The sequence below is a fragment of the Hemiscyllium ocellatum genome, unplaced genomic scaffold (assembly GCF_020745735.1).
Source record: "Hemiscyllium ocellatum isolate sHemOce1 unplaced genomic scaffold, sHemOce1.pat.X.cur. scaffold_1578_pat_ctg1, whole genome shotgun sequence".
In the NCBI taxonomy this organism is placed as follows: domain Eukaryota; kingdom Metazoa; phylum Chordata; class Chondrichthyes; order Orectolobiformes; family Hemiscylliidae; genus Hemiscyllium; species Hemiscyllium ocellatum.
The window spans coordinates 1-18,869 of record NW_026867817.1 but is presented as its reverse complement, the minus strand read 5'-3'; the positions used below and the strand labels follow the sequence as shown (position 1 = coordinate 18,869).

Below are 18,869 nucleotides of genomic sequence, written 5' to 3'. Positions count from 1 at the left end.
AAGGTAATCTAATCGAGACTGTGATTGGTGAAATTCACTTTTTGTGGCCTATTCTTATTATGTTCTTTCTTTCTCTCTTTTCAGCATTGTCTGTGATATGGTGGTGCACTGAGGCTCAAGTATCATTGAAAGAGTAGTTTGGAATTGCCCTGATGTTAGTTGTGAGATTACTTTATGGCTCATGCCCTCGGAGTGTCTCACATTTAGCATTCATGCTCACTGTATCTGAAAATGCATTTGGTTTGCCAGTTTTGTTTGTGTTGCGTGTCAAATGTTTTCTGTTTTGCGATTCGTTCAATACATTACGAATTAACAGGCTTTCTGAGATAATTTCCAGCTGCAAAAACTCCTCAACTGAGAATCTGGGAAAATTTCACAGAGTATGGTCAGTCGGAGCAAAAGTAAGGAAGTCCTTCGTTTCTGCAGTGTTTCACAATACTACCTTTCCAGTGAGCAGTCGAACAGACTAAAGATTGTGCCACAGACTGCGACGGCCATCTCGGCTAAAAAGCTATCCTTTTAAAGCTGGTGTAAGCAACACAACGTTATTGGGCTACACCGGGTGAAAACAGATACTTCGGTGTATCTCGTCCATGCATACCACACAGCCAAAATTAAACAACTCCCATGAAACAACGAGCATTTGGAAACAGAAAGGTGAAAGGTAGAATGTCTTCAACTTTCAGTGTCGGATACCACTGAGCTGCAGCAGGGGCGGCTGTGGGCTTGTTTCTGTAGCATAGTGATCAGCACGTTCACCTTCCGCAAGATAGGTTCCCGCGGTCGAAACTGTTTTGTTCTTCATCTGCAGCCTTTTACATGGACAAGAACGGAGCTTTCCTGCTTGCTTTCCCATCTGCAAACCTGCCTTCGAATTTGCTTGAACAAATCTGCTCTCGTAGTGAAATGCAATGCATTTCCATTTGATTACTGTGCAGAGCATTGTAAAGATATTCTACAAACTGCTTCTGATCATGTGCCATTCAGTTGGAGAGTGTAGTTACCGATCCTTCCACGAAGAGCAATACTGCATTTGCATTCCTTGCTGATGCGGCCCGGTTCAAAGACAGGGAAGAAGGTGATGCGCTGGTGTCACAGTGCACCACGGATTCCTGAACTATTCTGTCTGCCAAATGTACCCCAAAGTCGTATCTGAAAGGCCTCATTTGGAAGCTGTCTGTCGTTATTCAAAGTGCGAGAATTGGCACCAGAGGTCCTGAATCATGTTTTGGAGCAGTTCGCACGTTAGCGGCTCATTCAATCAGCAACAGCAATGAAAGAAATTGCACTCTCAGAGGAAGCTCTGGACCTGTGCTTTCAAAGCTAGTATTAAGGTGCGCCCCGAGATCTAAGCCATGTTGGAATTTAAACGGAGGAATCGACAAAGAGGCTGCAGAATAACATCGCATCCTTTTGCTTTTCTTTAAATCACTGATGAGCAGGAAAATGTCAACGGGGAGAGCGACTGGGAAAGTGAGGCAGTTGCAGCTCTGGTGAAACTCCTTCTTTTGGAGTCACTCAGCAACAAGAGGCGTGAAGGTGACTCAGGCGTGAGAGCTCTTCACATCGAGAACAAAAAGCAATCAAGTGCAGTTAGCACCTCTCCCGGAGTGGGGGGTGGGGTGAGATAATTAGCTTTTGCTTTCAGTTACTATGTTCAAAAACTCCCTTTTACATTGAGGTGAACAGAAACTGCATTTCTAATAAGCACCATGGAATTTAGCAAGATTCATTGAGTCGCTTCTCGTCGATTCCCACGCAGGTTTCCAACTCAGTTGTATCGATGTGGCTCATGTCCAGGTGTGAACATCCCTGCAGCCAATTGCACGGTTTAGGTAAAAGGCAAGGAAAGTGGCATCTCGAACTGGCCCCGAGGTCAGAGCATCCTCACACTGTGATCTGTCGTTCTCGGATTGTAATGCTACCTCCGCTTTTAGGCTGGAGAACATTCTTTGGGACTCTTATTCTGCAAAACAGACACAGTGACTGAAACTATGCTGCACGGTATGATGTGGAACACGGCCTGCTCAGCTTTGTGCATTTTCCCTGTAGTCCGGTGTGTTTCATGTTCCGTGTAAACGTGAAAGTTGTCCTGTTTCGAGCAATGGGTGAAATCATTTAGCAAAGTAAGAATCGAAATTGCAGTAATGTCAAGCAGTTCATGGTTATTTGACCAAATCATAAGCGAACATGTTTGCTCACGCACTCACAGATACATTTGTAGCTGAAAAGAGTCTGAGAAGATAGCCTCAGCTTACCATTGATTTTTATCCGGATTGATGAGCTATCATTATTTGTTGCGAAATTGATATTGTAGCCGGCACATCCAAGCAGCCGTGCGAGTCGGAGAGGAATCATGGAACCCATTTCACGTGACTTCCATCTGTTGTCATGCAGGAGCTCAATTGGAAATGCAAGAAAATGGGGCGGGAGCGCAGCTGGTAGTGTGGCCGAGCGGTCTAAGGCGCTGGATTAAGGCTCCAGTCTCGACAGGGGCGTGGGTTCGAATCCATTTCTCCTGTTCAGTTGCAACGACACAGCTTGTTAAAATGCCGTTTCCATTCCCGCTGTACTTCTGTTCACAAAAAATTTGATTTGCTTCCCGGGGAATTAAATGTGTAGTGGGAAAGTGCCAAATTGTCTATGCTGTCTTGATCGTGTTCGCCTCCCGCGTGGAAAATTGCAGAACCGCTCTACTGTTGCTTTATGTTCCAAGCATGTTGAGATTTTACTGGAACCGAATGGAGACTGCTATTTCATCGCTGTTGTGAAACAAAGTCCTGCGGTGAGTCGATTCATCGTTACTTGGCTTTCTGACGAATGGGAAAATCGTTCCGATGAATTTTGATGTCATATGTTATTGAATTTCTCCAATTTCCTTCGTTTCCGTCCGGAGACACCGGAAGGGAAAGGTAATCTAATCGAGACTGTGATTGGTGAAATTCACTTTTTGTGGCCTATTCTTATTATGTTCTTTCTTTCTCTCTTTTCAGCATTGTCTGTGATATGGTGGTGCACTGAGGCTCAAGTATCATTGAAAGAGTAGTTTGGAATTGCCCTGATGTTAGTTGTGAGATTACTTTATGGCTCATGCCCTCGGAGTGTCTCACATTTAGCATTCATGCTCACTGTATCTGAAAATGCATTTGGTTTGCCAGTTTTGTTTCTGTTGCGTGTCAAATGTTTTCTGTTTTGCGATTCGTTCAATACATTACGAATTAACAGGCTTTCTGAGATAATTTCCAGCTGCAAAAACTCCTCAACTGAGAATCTGGGAAAATTTCACAGAGTATGGTCAGTCGGAGCAAAAGTAAGGAAGTCCTTCGTTTCTGCAGTGTTTCACAATACTACCTTTCCAGTGAGCAGTCGAACAGACTAAAGATTGTGCCACAGACTGCGACGGCCAGCTCGGCTAAAAAGTTATCCTTTTAAAGCCGGTGTAAGCAACACAACGTTATTGGGCTACACCGGGTGAAAACAGATACTTCGGTGTATCTCGTCCATGCATACCACACAGCCAAAATTAAACAACTCCCATGAAACAACGAGCATTTGGAAACAGAAAGGTGAAAGGTAGAATGTCTTCAACTTTCAGTGTCGGATACCACTGAGCTGCAGCAGGGGCGGCTGTGGGCTTGTTTCTGTAGCATAGTGATCAGCACGTTCACCTTCCGCAAGATAGGTTCCCGCGGTCGAAACTGTTTTGTTCTTCATCTGCAGCCTTTTACATGGACAAGAACGGAGCTTTCCTGCTTGCTTTCCCATCTGCAAACCTGCCTTCGAATTTGCTTGAACAAATCTGCTCTCGTAGTGAAATGCAATGCATTTCCATTTGATTACTGTGCAGAGCATTGTAAAGATATTCTACAAACTGCTTCTGATCATGTGCCATTCAGTTGGAGAGTGTAGTTACCGATCCTTCCACGAAGAGCAATACTGCATTTGCATTCCTTGCTGAGGCGGCCCGGTTCAAAGACAGGGAAGAAGGTGATGCGCTGGTGTCACAGTGCACCACGGATTCCTGAACTATTCTGTCTGCCAAATGTACCCCAAAGTCGTATCTGAAAGGCCTCATTTGGAAGCTGTCTGTCGTTATTCAAAGTGCGAGAATTGGCACCAGAGGTCCTGAATCATGTTTTGGAGCAGTTCGCACGTTAGTGGCTCATTCAATCAGCAACAGCAATGAAAGAAATTGCACTCTCAGAGGAAGCTCTGGACCTGTGCTTTCAAAGCTAGTATTAAGGTGCGCCCCGAGATCTAAGCCATGTTGGAATTTAAACGGAGGAATCGACAAAGAGGCTGCAGAATAACATCGCATCCTTTTGGTTTTCTTTAAATCACTGATGAGCAGGAAATGTCAACGGGGAGAGCGACTGGGAAAGTGAGGCAGTTGCAGCTCTGGTGAAACTCCTTCTTTTGAGTCACTCAGCAACAAGAGGCGTGAAGGTGACTCAGGCGTGAGAGCTCTTCACATCGAGAACAAAAAGCAATCAAGTGCAGTTAGCACCTCTCCCGGAGTGGGGGGTGGGGTGAGATAATTAGCTTTTGATTTCAGTTACTATGTTCAAAAACTGCCTTTTAATTGAGGTGAACAGAAACTGCATTTCTAATAAGCACCATGGAATTTAGCAAGATTTATTGAGTCGCTTCTCGTTGATTCCCACGCAGGTTTCCAACTCAGTTGTATCGATGTGGCTCATGTCCAGGTGTGAACATCCCTGCAGCCAATTGCACGGTTTATGTAAAAGGCAAGGAAAGTGGCATCTCGAACTGGCCCCGAGGTCAGAGCATCCTCACACTGTGATCGGTCGTTCTCGGATTGTAATGCTACCTCCGCTTTTAGGCTGGAGAACATTCTTTGGGACTCTTATTCTGCAAAACAGACACAGTGACTGAAACTATGCTGCACGGTATGATGTGGAACACGGCCTGCTCAGCTTTGTGCATTTTCCTGTAGTCCGGTGTGTTTCATGTTCCGTGTAAACGTGAAAGTTGTCCTGTTTCGAGCAATGGGTGAAATCATTTAGCAAAGCAAGAATCGAAATTGCAGTAATGTCAAGCAGTTCATGGTTATTTGACCAAATCATAAGCGAACATGTTTGCTCACGCACTCACAGATACATTTGTAGCTGAAAAGAGTCTGAGAAGATAGCCTCAGCTTACCATTGATTTTTATCCGGATTGATGAGCTATCATTATTTGTTGCGAAATTGATATTGTAGCCGGCACATCCAAGCAGCCGTGCGAGTCGGAGAGGAATCATGGAACCCATTTCACGTGACTTCCATCTGTTGTCATGCAGGAGCTCAATTGGAAATGCAAGAAAATGGGGCGGGAGCGCAGCTGGTAGTGTGGCCGAGCGGTCTAAGGCGCTGGATTAAGGCTCCAGTCTCGACAGGGGCGTGGGTTCGAATCCCCCCACTGCCATTTCTACTGTTCAGTTGCAACGACACAGCTTGTTAAAATGCCGTTTCCATTCCCGCTGTACTTCTGTTCACAAAAAAATTTGATTTGCTTCCCGGGGATTAAATGTGTAGTGGGAAAGTGCCAAATTGTCTATGCTGTCTTGATCGTGTTCGCCTCCCGCGTGGAAAATTGCAAACAGCTCTACTGTTGCTTTATGTTCCAAGCATGTTGAGATTTTACTGGAACCGAATGGAGACTGCTATTTCATCGCTGTTGTGAAACAAAGTCCTGCGGTGAGTCGATTCATCGTTACTTGGCTTTCTGACGAATGGGAAAATCGTTCCGATGAATTTTGATGTCATATGTTATTGAATTTCTCCAATTTCCTTCGTTTCCGTCCCGGAGACACCGGAAGGGAAAGGTGATCTAATCGAGACTGTGATTGGTGAAATTCACTTTTTGTGGCCTATTCTTATTATGTTCTTTCTTTCTCTCTTTTCAGCATTGTCTGTGATATGGTGGTGCACTGAGGCTCAAGTATCATTGAAAGAGTAGTTTGGAATTGCCCTGATGTTAGTTGTGAGATTACTTTATGGCTCATGCCCTCGGAGTGTCTCACGTTTAGCATTCATGCTCACTGTATCTGAAAATGCATTTGGTTTGCCAGTTTTGTTTCTGTTGCGTGTCAAATGTTTTCTGTTTTGCGATTCGTTCAATACATTACGAATTAACAGGCTTTCTGAGATAATTTCCAGCTGCAAAAACTCCTCAACTGAGAATCTGGGAAAATTTCACAGAGTATGGTCAGTCGGAGCAAAAGTAAGGAAGTCCTTCGTTTCTGCAGTGTTTCACAATACTACCTTTCCAGTGAGCAGTCGAACAGACTAAAGATTGTGCCACAGACTGCGACGGCCAGCTCGGCTAAAAAGTTATCCTTTTAAAGCCGGTGTAAGCAACACAACGTTATTGGGCTACACCGGGTGAAAACAGATACTTCGGTGTATCTCGTCCATGCATACCACACAGCCAAAATTAAACAACTCCCATGAAACAACGAGCATTTGGAAACAGAAAGGTGAAAGGTAGAATGTCTTCAACTTTCAGTGTCGGATACCACTGAGCTGCAGCAGGGGCGGCTGTGGGCTTGTTTCTGTAGCATAGTGATCAGCACGTTCACCTTCCGCAAGATAGGTTCCCGCGGTCGAAACTGTTTTGTTCTTCATCTGCAGCCTTTTACATGGACAAGAACGGAGCTTTCCTGCTTGCTTTCCCATCTGCAAACCTGCCTTCGAATTTGCTTGAACAAATCTGCTCTCGTAGTGAAATGCAATGCATTTCCATTTGATTACTGTGCAGAGCATTGTAAAGATATTCTACAAACTGCTTCTGATCATGTGCCATTCAGTTGGAGAGTGTAGTTACCGATCCTTCCACGAAGAGCAATACTGCATTTGCATTCCTTGCTGAGGCGGCCCGGTTCAAAGACAGGGAAGAAGGTGATGCGCTGGTGTCACAGTGCACCACGGATTCCTGAACTATTCTGTCTGCCAAATGTACCCCAAAGTCGTATCTGAAAGGCCTCATTTGGAAGCTGTCTGTCGTTATTCAAAGTGCGAGAATTGGCACCAGAGGTCCTGAATCATGTTTTGGAGCAGTTCGCACGTTAGCGGCTCATTCAATCAGCAACAGCAATGAAAGAAATTGCACTCTCAGAGGAAGCTCTGGACCTGTGCTTTCAAAGCTAGTATTAAGGTGCGCCCCGAGATCTAAGCCATGTTGGAATTTAAACGGAGGAATCGACAAAGAGGCTGCAGAATAACATCGCATCCTCTTGCTTTTCTTTAAATCACTGATGAGCAGGAAAATGTCAACGGGGAGAGCGACTGGGAAAGTGAGGCAGTTGCAGCTCTGGTGAAACTCCTTCTTTTTGAGTCACTCAGCAACAAGAGGCGTGAAGGTGACTCAGGCGTGAGAGCTCTTCACATCGAGAACAAAAAGCAATCAAGTGCAGTTAGCACCTCTCCCGGAGTGGGGGGTGGGGTGAGATAATTAGCTTTTGATTTCAGTTACTATGTTCAAAAACTGCCTTTTAAATTGAGGTGAACAGAAACTGCATTTCTAATAAGCACCATGGAATTTAGCAAGATTTATTGAGTCGCTTCTCGTTGATTCCCACGCAGGTTTCCAACTCAGTTGTATCGATGTGGCTCATGTCCAGGTGTGAACATCCCTGCAGCCAATTGCACGGTTTATGTAAAAGGCAAGGAAAGTGGCATCTCGAACTGGCCCGAGGTCAGAGCATCCTCACACTGTGATCGGTCGTTCTCGGATTGTAATGCTACCTCCGCTTTTAGGCTGGAGAACATTCTTTGGGACTCTTATTCTGCAAAACAGACACAGTGACTGAAACTATGCTGCACGGTATGATGTGGAACACGGCCTGCTCAGCTTTGTGCATTTTCCCTGTAGTCCGGTGTGTTTCATGTTCCGTGTAAACGTGAAAGTTGTCCTGTTTCGAGCAATGGGTGAAATCATTTAGCAAAGCAAGAATCGAAATTGCAGTAATGTCAAGCAGTTCATGGTTATTTGACCAAATCATAAGCGAACATGTTTGCTCACGCACTCACAGATACATTTGTAGCTGAAAAGAGTCTGAGAAGATAGCCTCAGCTTACCATTGATTTTTATCCGGATTGATGAGCTATCATTATTTGTTGCGAAATTGATATTGTAGCCGGCACATCCAAGCAGCCGTGCGAGTCGGAGAGGAATCATGGAACCCATTCACGTGACTTCCATCTGTTGTCATGCAGGAGCTCAATTGGAAATGCAAGAAAATGGGGCGGGAGCGCAGCTGGTAGTGTGGCCGAGCGGTCTAAGGCGCTGGATTAAGGCTCCAGTCTCGACAGGGGCGTGGTTCGAATCCCACCACTGCCATTTCTACTGATCAGTTTGCAACGACACAGCTTGTTAAAATGCTGTTCCATTCCCGCTGTACTTCTGTTCACAAAAAAATTTGATTTGCTTCCCGGGGAATTAAATGTGTAGTGGGAAAGTGCCAAATTGGCTATGCTGTCTTGATCGTGTTCGCCTCCCGCGTGGAAAATTGCAAACAGCTCTACTGTTGCTTTATGTTCCAAGCATGTTGAGATTTTACTGGAACCGAATGGAGACTGCTATTTCATCGCTGTGTGAAACAAAGTCCTGCGGTGAGTCGATTCATCGTTACTTGGCTTTCTGACGAATGGGAAAATCGTTCCGATGAATTTTGATGTCATATGTTATTGAATTTCTCCAATTTCCTTCGTTTCCGTCCCGGAGACACCGGAAGGGAAAGGTAATCTAATCGAGACTGTGATTGGTGAAATTCACTTTTTGTGGCCTATTCTTATTATGTTCTTCTTTCTCTCTTTTCAGCATTGTCTGGGATATGGTGGTGCACTGAGGCTCAAGTATCATTGAAAGAGTAGTTGGAATTGCCCTGATGTTAGTTGTGAGATTACTTTATGGCTCATGCCCTCGGAGTGTCTCACATTTAGCATTCATGCTCACTGTATCTGAAAATGCATTTGGTTTGCCAGTTTTGTTTGTGTTGCGTGTCAAATGTTTTCTGTTTTGCGATTCGTTCAATACATTACGAATTAACAGGCTTTCTGAGATAATTTCCAGCTGCAAAAACTCCTCAACTGAGAATCTGGGAAAATTTCACAGAGTATGGTCAGTCGGAGCAAAAGTAAGGAAGTCCTTCGTTTCTGCAGTGTTTCACAATACTACCTTTCCAGTGAGCAGTCGAACAGACTAAAGATTGTGCCACAGACTGCGACGGCCAGCTCGGCTAAAAAGTTATCCTTTTAAAGCCGGTGTAAGCAACACAACGTTATTGGGCTACACCGGTGAAAACAGATACTTCGGTGTATCTCGTCCATGCATACCACACAGCCAAAATTAAACAACTCCATGAAACAACGAGCATTTGGAAACAGAAAGGTGAAAGGTAGAATGTCTTCAACTTTCAGTGTCGGATACCACTGAGCTGCAGCAGGGGCGGCTGTGGGCTTGTTTCTGTAGCATAGTGATCAGCACGTTCACCTTCCGCAAGATAGGTTCCCGCGGTCGAAACTGTTTTGTTCTTCATCTGCAGCCTTTTACATGGACAAGAACGGAGCTTTCCTGCTTGCTTTCCCATCTGCAAACCTGCCTTCGAATTTGCTTGAACAAATCTGCTCTCGTAGTGAAATGCAATGCATTTCCATTTGATTACTGTGCAGAGCATTGTAAAGATATTCTACAAACTGCTTCTGATCATGTGCCATTCAGTTGGAGAGTGTAGTTACCGATCCTTCCACGAAGAGCAATACTGCATTTGCATTCCTTGCTGAGGCGGCCCGGTTCAAAGACAGGGAAGAAGGTGATGCGCTGGTGTCACAGTGCACCACGGATTCCTGAACTATTCTGTCTGCCAAATGTACCCCAAAGTCGTATCTGAAAGGCCTCATTTGGAAGCTGTCTGTCGTTATTCAAAGTGCGAGAATTGGCACCAGAGGTCCTGAATCATGTTTTGGAGCAGTTCGCACGTTAGCGGCTCATTCAATCAGCAACAGCAATGAAAGAAATTGCACTCTCAGAGGAAGCTCTGGACCTGTGCTTTCAAAGCTAGTATTAAGGTGCGCCCCGAGATCTAAGCCATGTTGGAATTTAAACGGAGGAATCGACAAAGAGGCTGCAGAATAACATCGCATCCTTTTGGTTTTCTTTAAATCACTGATGAGCAGGAAAATGTCAACGGGGAGAGCGACTGGGAAAGTGAGGCAGTTGCAGCTCTGGTGAAACTCCTTCTTTTTGAGTCACTCAGCAACAAGAGGCGTGAAGGTGACTCAGGCGTGAGAGCTCTTCACATCGAGAACAAAAAGCAATCAAGTGCAGTTAGCACCTCTCCCGGAGTGGAGGTGGGGTGAGATAATTAGCTTTTGATTTCAGTTACTATGTTCAAAAACTGCCTTTAAATTGAGGTGAACAGAAACTGCATTCTAATAAGCACCATGGAATTTAGCAAGATTTATTGAGTCGCTTCTCGTTGATTCCCACGCAGGTTTCCAACTCAGTTGTATCGATGTGGCTCATGTCCAGGTGTGAACATCCCTGCAGCCAATTGCACGGTTTAGGTAAAGGCAAGGAAAGTGGCATCTCGAACTGGCCCCGAGGTCAGAGCATCCTCACACTGTGATCGGTCGTTCTCGGATTGTAATGCTACCTCCGCTTTTAGGCTGGAGAACATTCTTTGGGACTCTTATTCTGCAAAACAGACACAGTGACTGAAACTATGCTGCACGGTATGATGTGGAACACCGCCTGCTCAGCTTTGTGCATTTTCCTGTAGTCCGGTGTGTTTCATGTTCCGTGTAAACGTGAAAGTTGTCCTGTTTCGAGCAATGGGTGAAATCATTTAGCAAAGCAAGAATCGAAATTGCAGTAATGTCAAGCAGTTCATGGTTATTTGACCAAATCATAAGCGAACATGTTTGCTCACGCACTCACAGATACATTTGTAGCTGAAAAGAGTCTGAGAAGATAGCCTCAGCTTACCATTGATTTTTATCCGGATTGATGAGCTATCATTATTTGTTGCGAAATTGATATTGTAGCCGGCACATCCAAGCAGCCGTGCGAGTCGGAGAGGAATCATGGAACCCATTTCACGTGACTTCCCATCTGTTGTCATGCAGGAGCTCAATTGGAAATGCAAGAAAATGGGGCGGGAGCGCAGCTGGTAGTGTGGCCGAGCGGTCTAAGGCGCTGGATTAAGGCTCCAGTCTCGACAGGGGCGTGGGTTCGAATCCATTTCTCCTGTTCAGTTGCAACGACACAGCTTGTTAAAATGCTGTTTCCATTCCCGCTGTACTTCTGTTCACAAAAAATTTGATTTGCTTCCCGGGGAATTAAATGTGTAGTGGAAAAGTGCCAAATTGTCTATGCTGTCTTGATCGTGTTCGCCTCCCGCGTGGAAAATTGCAAACAGCTCTACTGTTGCTTTATGTTCCAAGCATGTTGAGATTTTACTGGAACCGAATGGAGACTGCTATTTCATCGCTGTTGTGAAACAAAGTCCTGCGGTGAGTCGATTCATCGTTACTTGGCTTTCTGGCGAATGGGAAAATCGTTCCGATGAATTTTGATGTCATATGTTATTGAATTTCTCCAATTTCCTTCGTTTCCGTCCCGGAGACACGGAAGGGAAAGGTGATCTAATCGAGACTGTGATTGGTGAAATTCACTTTTTGTGGCCTATTTTATTATGTTCTTTCTTTCTCTCTTTTCAGCATTGTCTGAGATATGGTGGTGCACTGAGGCTCAGTATCATTGAAAGAGTAGTTTGGAATTGCCCTGATGTTAGTTGTGAGATTACTTTATGGCTCATGCGCTCGGAGTGTCTCACGTTTAGCATTCATGCTCACTGTATCTGAAAATGCATTTGGTTTGCCAGTTTTGTTTGTGTTGCGTGTCAAATGTTTTCTGTTTTGCGATTCGTTCAATACATTACGAATTAACAGGCTTTCTGAGATAATTTCCAGCTGCAAAAACTCCTCAACTGAGAATCTGGGAAAATTTCACAGAGTATGGTCAGTCGGAGCAAAAGTAAGGAAGTCCTTCGTTTCTGCAGTGTTTCACAATACTACCTTTCCAGTGAGCAGTCGAACAGACTAAAGATTGTGCCACAGACTGCGACGGCCAGCTCGGCTAAAAAGTTATCCTTTTAAAGCCGGTGTAAGCAACACAACGTTATTGGGCTACACCGGGTGAAAACAGATACTTCGGTGTATCTCGTCCATGCATACCACACAGCCAAAATTAAACAACTCCCATGAAACAACGAGCATTTGGAAACAGAAAGGTGAAAGGTAGAATGTCTTCAACTTTCAGTGTCGGATACCACTGAGCTGCAGCAGGGGCGGCTGTGGGCTTGTTTCTGTAGCATAGTGATCAGCACGTTCACCTTCCGCAAGATAGGTTCCCGCGGTCGAAACTGTTTTGTTCTTCATCTGCAGCCTTTTACATGGACAAGAACGGAGCTTTCCTGCTTGCTTTCCCATCTGCAAACCTGCCTTCGAATTTGCTTGAACAAATCTGCTCTCGTAGTGAAATGCAATGCATTTCCATTTGATTACTGTGCAGAGCATTGTAAAGATATTCTACAAACTGCTTCTGATCATGTGCCATTCAGTTGGAGAGTGTAGTTACCGATCCTTCCACGAAGAGCAATACTGCATTTGCATTCCTTGCTGAGGCGGCCCGGTTCAAAGACAGGGAAGAAGGTGATGCGCTGGTGTCACAGTGCACCACGGATTCCTGAACTATTCTGTCTGCCAAATGTACCCCAAAGTCGTATCTGAAAGGCCTCATTTGGAAGCTGTCTGTCGTTATTCAAAGTGCGAGAATTGGCACCAGAGGTCCTGAATCATGTTTTGGAGCAGTTCGCACGTTAGCGGCTCATTCAATCAGCAACAGCAATGAAAGAAATTGCACTCTCAGAGGAAGCTCTGGACCTGTGCTTTCAAAGCTAGTATTAAGGTGCGCCCCGAGATCTAAGCCATGTTGGAATTTAAACGGAGGAATCGACAAAGAGGCTGCAGAATAACATCGCATCCTTTTGGTTTTCTTTAAATCACTGATGAGCAGGAAAATGTCAACGGGGAGAGCGACTGGGAAAGTGAGGCAGTTGCAGCTCTGGTGAAACTCCTTCTTTTGAGTCACTCAGCAACAAGAGGCGTGAAGGTGACTCAGGCGTGAGAGCTCTTCACATCGAGAACAAAAAGCAATCAAGTGCAGTTAGCACCTCTCCCGGAGTGGGGGTGGGGTGAGATAATTAGCTTTTGATTTCAGTTACTATGTTCAAAAACTGCCTTTTAAATTGAGGTGAACAGAAACTGCATTTCTAATAAGCACCATGGAATTTAGCAAGATTTTTGAGTCGCTTCTCGTCGATTCCCACGCAGGTTTCCAACTCAGTTGTATCGATGTGGCTCATGTCCAGGTGTGAACATCCCTGCAGCCAATTGCACGGTTTATGTAAAAGGCAAGGAAAGTGGCATCTCGAACTGGCCCCGAGGTCAGAGCATCCTCACACTGTGATCGGTCGTTCTCGGATTGTAATGCTACCTCCGCTTTAGGCTGGAGAACATTCTTTGGGACTCTTATTCTGCAAAACAGACACAGTGACTGAAACTATGCTGCACGGTATGATGTGGAACACGGCCTGCTCAGCTTTGTGCATTTTCCCTGTAGTCCGGTGTGTTTCATGTTCCGTGTAAACGTGAAAGTTGTCCTGTTTCGAGCAATGGGTGAAATCATTTAGCAAAGCAAGAATCGAAATTGCAGTAATGTCAAGCAGTTCATGGTTATTTGACCAAATCATAAGCGAACATGTTTGCTCACGCACTCACAGATACATTTGTAGCTGAAAAGAGTCTGAGAAGATAGCCTCAGCTTACCATTGATTTTTATCCGGATTGATGAGCTATCATTATTTGTTGCGAAATTGATATTGTAGCCGGCACATCCAAGCAGCCGTGCGAGTCGGAGAGGAATCATGGAACCCATTTCACGTGACTTTCCATCTGTTGTCATGCAGGAGCTCAATTGGAAATGCAAGAAATGGGGGGGAGCGCAGCTGGTAGTGTGGCCGAGCGGTCTAAGGCGCTGGATTAAGGCTCCAGTCTCGACAGGGGCGTGGGTTCGAATCCCACCACCTGTTCAGTTGCAACGACACAGCTTGTTAAAATGCTGTTTCCATTCCCGCTGTACTTCTGTTCACAAAAAATTTGATTTGCTTCCCGGGGAAATAAATGTGTAGTGGGAAAGTGCCAAATTGGCTATGCTGTCTTGATCGTGTTCGCCTCCCGCGTGGAAAATTGCAAACAGCTCTACTGTTGCTTTATGTTCCAAGCATGTTGAGATTTTACTGGAACCGAATGGAGACTGCTATTTCATCGCTGTTGTGAAACAAAGTCCTGCGGTGAGTCGATTCATCGTTACTTGGCTTTCTGACGAATGGGAAAATCGTTCCGATGAGTTTTGATGTCATATGTTATTGAATTTCTCCAATTTCCTTCGTTTCCGTCCCGGAGACACCGGAAGGGAAAGGTGATCTAATCGAGACTGTGATTGGTGAAATTCACTTTTTGTGGCCTATTCTTATTATGTTCTTTCTTTCTCTCTTTTCAGCATTGTCTGTGATATGGTGGTGCACTGAGGCTCAAGTATCATTGAAAGAGTAGTTTGGAATTGCCCTGATGTTAGTTGTGAGATTACTTTATGGCTCATGCGCTCGGAGTGTCTCACGTTTAGCATTCATGCTCACTGTATCTGAAAATGCATTTGGTTTGCCAGTTTTTGTTTCTGTTGCGTGTCAAATGTTTTCTGTTTTGCGATTCGTTCAATACATTACGAATTAACAGGCTTTCTGAGATAATTTCCAGCTGCAAAAACTCCTCAACTGAGAATCTGGGAAAATTTCACAGAGTATGGTCAGTCGGAGCAAAAGTAAGGAAGTCCTTCGTTTCTGCAGTGTTTCACAATACTACCTTCCAGTGAGCAGTCGAACAGACTAAAGATTGTGCCACAGACTGCGACGGCCAGCTCGGCTAAAAAGTTATCCTTTTAAAGCCGGTGTAAGCAACACAACGTTATTGGGCTACACCGGGTGAAAACAGATACTTCGGTGTATCTCGTCCATGCATACCACACAGCCAAAATTAAACAACTCCCATGAAACAACGAGCATTTGGAAACAGAAAGGTGAAAGGTAGAATGTCTTCAACTTTCAGTGTCGGATACCACTGAGCTGCAGCAGGGGCGGCTGTGGCTTGTTTCTGTAGCATAGTGATCAGCACGTTCACCTTCCGCAAGATAGGTTCCCGCGGTCGAAACTGTTTTGTTCTTCATCTGCAGCCTTTTACATGGACAAGAACGGAGCTTTCCTGCTTGCTTTCCCCATCTGCAAACCTGCCTTCGAATTTGCTTGAACAAATCTGCTCTCGTAGTGAAATGCAATGCATTTCCATTTGATTACTGTGCAGAGCATTGTAAAGATATTCTACAAACTGCTTCTGATCATGTGCCATTCAGTTGGAGAGTGTAGTTACCGATCCTTCCACGAAGAGCAATACTGCATTTGCATTCCTTGCTGAGGCGGCCCGGTTCAAAGACAGGGAAGAAGGTGATGCGCTGGTGTCACAGTGCACCACGGATTCCTGAACTATTCTGTCTGCCAAATGTACCCCCAAAGTCGTATCTGAAAGGCCTCATTTGGAAGCTGTCTGTCGTTATTCAAAGTGCGAGAATTGGCACCAGAGGTCCTGAATCATGTTTTGGAGCAGTTCGCACGTTAGCGGCTCATTCAATCAGCAACAGCAATGAAAGAAATTGCACTCTCAGAGGAAGCTCTGGACCTGTGCTTTCAAAGCTAGTATTAAGGTGCGCCCCGAGATCTAAGCCATGTTGGAATTTAAACGGAGGAATCGACAAAGAGGCTGCAGAATAACATCGCATCCTCTTGCTTTTCTTTAAATCACTGATGAGCAGGAAAATGTCAACGGGGAGAGCGACTGGGAAAGTGAGGCAGTTGCAGCTCTGGTGAAACTCCTTCTTTTTGAGTCACTCAGCAACAAGAGGCGTGAAGGTGACTCAGGCGTGAGAGCTCTTCACATCGAGAACAAAAAAGCAATCAAGTGCAGTTAGCACCTCTCCCGGAGTGGGGGTGGGGTGAGATAATTAGCTTTTGATTTCAGTTACTATGTTCAAAAACTGCCTTTTAAATTGAGGTGAACAGAAACTGCATTTCTAATAAGCACCATGGAATTTAGCAAGATTTATTGAGTCGCTTCTCGTTGATTCCCACGCAGGGTTCCAACTCAGTTGTATCGATGTGGCTCAAGTCCAGGTGTGAACATCCCTGCAGCCAATGCACGGTTTATGTAAAAGGCAAGGAAAGTGGCATCTCGAACTGGCCCCGAGGTCAGAGCATCCTCACACTGTGATCGGTCGTTCTCGGATTGTAATGCTACCTCCGCTTTTAGGCTGGAGAACATTCTTTGGGACTCTTATTCTGCAAAACAGACACAGTGACTGAAACTATGCTGCACGGTATGATGTGGAACACGGCCTGCTCAGCTTTGTGCATTTTCCCTGTAGTCCGGTGTGTTTCATGTTCCGTGTAAACGTGAAAGTTGTCCTGTTTCGAGCAATGGGTGAAATCATTTAGCAAAGCAAGAATCGAAATTGCAGTAATGTCAAGCAGTTCATGGTTATTTGACCAAATCATAAGCGAACATGTTTGCTCACGCACTCACAGATACATTTGTAGCTGAAAAGAGTCTGAGAAGATAGCCTCAGCTTACCATTGATTTTTATCCGGATTGATGAGCTATCATTATTTGTTGCGAAATTGATATTGTAGCCGGCACATCCAAGCAGCCGTGCGAGTCGGAGAGGAATCATGGAACCCATTTCACGTGACTTTCCATCTGTTGTCATGCAGGAGCTCAATTGGAAATGCAAGAAAATGGGGCGGGAGCGCAGCTGGTAGTGTGGCCGAGCGGTCTAAGGCGCTGGATTAAGGCTCCAGTCTCGACAGGGGCGTGGGTTCGAATCCCACCACTGCCATTTCTCCTGATCAGTTGCAACGACACAGCTTGTTAAATGCTGTTTCCATTCCCGCTGTACTTTTGTTCACAAAAAAATTTGATTTGCTTCCCGGGGAATTAAATGTGTAGTGGGAAAGTGCCAAATTGGCTATGCTGTCTTGATCGTGTTCGCCTCCCGCGTGAAAATTGCAAACAGCTCTACTGTTGCTTTATGTTCCAAGCATGTTGAGATTTTACTGGAACCGAATGGAGACTGCTATTTCATCGCTGTTGTGAAACAAAGTCCTGCGGTGAGTCGATTCATCGTTACTTGGCTTTCTGGCGAATGGGAAAATCGTTCCGATGAATTTTGATGTCATATGTTATTGAATTTCTCCAATTTCCTTCGTTTCCGTCCCGGAGACACCGGAAGGAAAGGTAATCTAATCGAGACTGTGATTGGTGAAATTCACTTTTTGTGGCCTATTCTTATTATGTTCTTTCTTTCTCTCTTTTCAGCATTGTCTGTGATATGGTGGTGCACTGAGGCCAAGTATCATTGAAAGAGTAGTTTGGAATTGCCCTGATGTTAGTTGTGAGATTACTTTATGGCTCATGCGCTCGGAGTGTCTCACATTTAGCATTCATGCTCACTGTATCTGAAAATGCATTTGGTTTGCCAGTTTTGTTTCTGTTGCGTGTCAAATGTTTTCTGTTTTGCGATTCGTTCAATACATTACGAATTAACAGGCTTTCTGAGATAATTTCCAGCTGCAAAAACTCCTCAACTGAGAATCTGGGAAAATTTCACAGAGTATGGTCAGTCGGAGCAAAAGTAAGGAAGTCCTTCGTTTCTGCAGTGTTTCACAATACTACCTTTCCAGTGAGCAGTCGAACAGACTAAATGATTGTGCCACAGACTGCGACGGCCAGCTCGGCTAAAGTTAGTCCTTTTTAAGCCGGTGTAAGCAACACAACGTTATTGGGCTACACCGGTGAAAACAGATACTTCGGTGTATCTCGTCCATGCATACCACACAGCCAAAATTAAACAACCTCCCATGAAACAACGAGCATTTGGAAACAGAAAGGTGAAAGGTAGAATGTCTTCAACTTTCAGTGTCGGATACCACTGAGCTGCAGCAGGGGCGGCTGTGGCTTGTTTCTGTAGCATAGTGATCAGCACGTTCACCTTCCAAGATAGGTTCCCGCGGTCGAAACTGTTTTGTTCTTCATCTGCAGCCTTTTACATGGACAAGAACGGAGCTTTCCTGCTTGCTTTCCCATCTGCAAACCTGCCTTCGAATTTGCTTGAACAAATCTGCTCTCGTAGTGAAATGCAATGCATTTCCATTTGATTACTGTGCAGAGCATTGTAAAGATATTCTACAAACTGCTTCTGATCATGTGCCATTCATTTGAGAGTGTAGTTACCGTCCTTCCACGAAGAGCAATACTGCATTTGCATTCCTTGCTGAGGCGGCCCGGTTCAAAGACAGGGAAGAAGGTGATGCGCTGGTGTCACAGTTCACCACGGATTCCTGAACTATTCTGTCTGCCAAATGTACCCCAAGTCGTATCTGAAAGGCCTCATTTGGAAGCTGTCTGTCGTTATTCAAAGTGCGAGAATTGGCACCAGAGGTCCTGAATCATGTTTTGGAGCAGTTCGCACGTTAGTGGCTCATTCAATCAGCAACAGCAATGAAAGAAATTGCACTCTCAGAGGAAGCTCTGGACCTGTGCTTTCAAAGCTAGTATTAAGGTGCGCCCCGAGATCTAAGCCATGTTGGAATTTAAACGGAGGGAATCGACAAAGAGGCTGCAGAATAACATCGCATCCTTTGG

The 18,869-nt window shown here is 45.0% G+C and overlaps 4 non-coding genes across 4 annotated transcripts; all 4 read left to right on the top strand.

The window, feature by feature from the left end:
* The first annotated feature begins 5,345 nt into the window (after positions 1 to 5,345).
* trnal-aag (transfer RNA leucine (anticodon AAG)) lies at positions 5,346 to 5,427 on the top strand. The gene has a single exon. It is a non-coding gene; the product is annotated as a tRNA-Leu (tRNA).
* Positions 5,428 to 8,262: 2,835 nt separating this feature from the next.
* trnal-aag (transfer RNA leucine (anticodon AAG)) lies at positions 8,263 to 8,343 on the top strand. Its single transcript has one exon. It is a non-coding gene; the product is annotated as a tRNA-Leu (tRNA).
* Positions 8,344 to 14,073: 5,730 nt separating this feature from the next.
* trnal-aag (transfer RNA leucine (anticodon AAG)) lies at positions 14,074 to 14,157 on the top strand. Its single transcript has one exon. It is a non-coding gene; the product is annotated as a tRNA-Leu (tRNA).
* Positions 14,158 to 16,982: 2,825 nt separating this feature from the next.
* On the top strand, positions 16,983 to 17,064 carry trnal-aag (transfer RNA leucine (anticodon AAG)). Its single transcript has one exon. It is a non-coding gene; the product is annotated as a tRNA-Leu (tRNA).
* The last annotated feature ends 1,805 nt before the right edge of the window (positions 17,065 to 18,869 follow it).